The sequence below is a fragment of the Nicotiana attenuata genome, unplaced genomic scaffold (genome assembly GCF_001879085.1).
Source record: "Nicotiana attenuata strain UT unplaced genomic scaffold, NIATTr2, whole genome shotgun sequence".
Taxonomy (NCBI): Eukaryota; Viridiplantae; Streptophyta; class Magnoliopsida; order Solanales; family Solanaceae; genus Nicotiana; species Nicotiana attenuata.
Window position 1 is genome coordinate 3,234 of NW_017672682.1, and position 3,233 is coordinate 6,466.

A 3,233-nucleotide genomic window follows, 5' to 3' on the forward strand; every position below is an offset into this window, starting at 1 on the left:
TTTTTCCAAATCCGGAACAAAACCGAGGATCTCCGGCACAAAACCGTGAGCTTTTTTCTTTTCCAAATCCCGGAACAAAACCGAGGATCTCCCGGGCACAAAACCGTGGAGCTTTTTTCTTTCAAATCCGGACAAAACCGAGGTCTTCCGGCACAAAAACGAGAAGCTTTTTCTTTCCCAAATCCCGGCAAAAATCGAGGATCTCCCGGCAAAAAATCGAGGAGCTTTTCTTTCCAAATCCGGCAAACCGAGAGCTCCCGCCAAAAAACCGAGGACCTTTTCTTGCAATCTCGGCCAAAAACGAGGATCTCCCGGCCAAATAACGAGGAGCTTTTTCTTTCCTAATCCCGGCCAAAAAACCGAGGAGCTTTTTCCAAATCCCGGCCAAAACCGAGGATCTCTCTAACCATTCCTGATTTGATTGCTTAGATATGTGTCACAACTAACTACGAAATTTTCCTATGAAAACTGGGGCAGAAAATTTCGTTCGTTTGTTTGTTTTGGTATCTTAAGCAGGTCAACCTCAAGACGCAAGGGTGAAATGAAAATGGAATAAATCTCAATCCAGAATCACGAAAAGAAGAAAAGAAAAAAAGAATGAACTCAAATGTGAAGCAAGCAGGGCGCGGATTCTCAGAAATCTGATTGAATCACAGCTCCATTGATCCTGTTTTGACCAATCGCTGTATGAAGAAGTAAAACACCTACAACTTGCGAGCATCAAGATTCAGTCGAAGTCCATAGCAAAAAATCAGCTAAGAACTCAAGATCAAAGATTCAAGAGATTTATAGATAGGAATCTTGTAACTCATAGTTGATAGGCCTAGCTAGCTTAGCTTTTTTTTCTCTTGGTGAATAGGAGTCAGCAAGCAGTAGCAGCAGCACGACAGTGAAATCACAGCTCTGTAGTCCAGCTACAAATTTTCCAGAACTACACTGACTGTTCCTGTTTAGCCCAGATATGTAGGCAGCACTCTGAAGCGGGTGCGGTCAACTCTTTCAAGATGCTTCACACGGAATATGCGAACGGGCAAAAATCGCTCATTTACGCTCACTGTCTTTGCACGAAAACTCTTCGTGTTCCGGGCAAAAGAGGGCAGCTGTGAGCACGTGATTTTGCCTAACCAAATTATCCAAAAGTTTCAATAATTGATTTCTTTATTATTTTTACAATTTTTTGTGATTTTTGTTAATTTTTGTGTTAATTGGTGGCATTTTTTTTTATTTTATATGAAAAGACAAAAAATATGCACTTGCATTTAGGATTTAATTTCACCAATTTTAGGTTATTAATTAGTTTTAGAAACAAAAGTTAAAGAAAATTGCAAAAAAATAGTTTCTCTGCATTTTTAATTGTTTAATTTGTTGCGTTTATCTTTAAATAGAGTTTTTTAATTTTAGGAGTTAATAGTTTTAATTAGGTCCTTGTTTGTTTTAGCATTTTTATAAAACCAGAAAAATTACCAATAAATAAAATAATAAAATAAAATACAAAAGCAAAGAAACACAAAATCAAAAGGAAATTGAGTCCTTAATAGAAAATCCAAATTTGGGCTAATTCACCCTAGCCCAAATAAAGCCCACAAAATCCGTCCAAAACCACCCCTGTTCCAGCCCAAACCCGCATCCTATCCCGGTCAATTCCTTTTGTAACAAAACGACGTCGTTTTTTGTTAAAATTAATCCTGGCCGTCGAGGATACTTTGATCCAACGGTTTGGGAAGTGGTTTAATCTTGATATATATATGTCAAAACCCCACCCCACCCCTAATCCGGTCATCTCTCTCAACACCCTATATACACACACTCCGCCTCCGTTCTCGCCGTCCGCGCCGGCGGAAATCGTCTCCGCCGGCGGCCAACTTCAATCACCCCCAAATTTCACCATAGCCCTGTCTCCGTCTCCCCACTCCGAATTCCACCATTGTTTTCTTCCAAATCCACAAACGCTCCAAATCTGCAAAACCCTAGCCGTCGTCGGCAAACGCCGGTCATATCCAATGGCCACCAGAAAAACACCATAGATGCTCCTTCTTCTCCTTTTCCAACCCCATGGTCATTTCCCTCGAATCTTCCCCATCTCGTCGAATAATCGATTGAATATTTCCGGCCAAAACACAAAGTATGCCACACAGTCCAAATTAACACCCTGTGACGCCTGAGCCTCCTCTACTAATCCCATACCCGTTTGTCTCGAATCTGCCTGGGTTTGCTCGAATCTTCATTTAAATTTTTCCGGCCAAAAACTAATTCAAAATCTTTGTGATTTCGGACCGTAATATCCATAACAGGTGTTTTTTCTTATGAAAACACATGATTAGGGATATTACGTGTCAGGAATTTGGAAGATTCCAAATATAATGGCTGACCGGAGCCTTTCAACAGTAAGTTTCTGATTGTTATTTTTTATTTCATTTTTTTTTTTTCTTTATTTCTGTTATCTGCATGCCTGTTTTGAATTAATAGTTCTACTGTTAAGTAAATTGTTTTCTGTTAATTAGTAATAGTTGTTAGAGTAAAGCATGATTAAATGTGTTTTGTTTCATTAGTTTAATTGATAATAGTTTTTGATGAATTTGAGTCTGTGTTAACTCTGCAATTCGATTTATTGATAGTTTTAATTTTTATGATGTTTTGATTTGTGGGAGTTTGAGTGGGAATCTGATTTTATATTGGTTAGATGAATTGGTTATAGCTGAAATCTGATAGTTAGTTTAATTCAGTAATTGTATCAATAATTCTTTAAGTTTAGTTTTCAATTCATTAGTAAGATTGGCTTAATTAGTTGGCATTGATTAGCTTAATCGATTGGGTTATAGATAATAATGGTAATTTGGTAATTGAGACCAAGATCAAGGGTTAATAATTGCAAAATAGGTTCAGGGGTTTTGTTTGGGTTTGGGTAGTAATTTGAGGGAGTTTTAAGGGTAGTTTAGGCATGGAAAAAGGGTATTTTTATTAGATTTGGTAATTGTATAAATTAGGCAAGGGTAGTTTAGGGATTTAAAGGGAATAGGAACACGATAGAACCTTCTAGGACTTCCAAATAGGACTTAAGTGTACATTTCAGGAGTTTAAGACATTACTTGGATAACAAGTTAAAAATAAAGGGACTAAACTGAAAATAATTAAAGGACTAAAGTGTAAAAAATAAAGTCTGAAGTGCCCTAGTAACTTGCCTATAAAGGCATGGTTACTTGGGGTACAAGAGGATTTTTTTTTAGAGGGGAGGA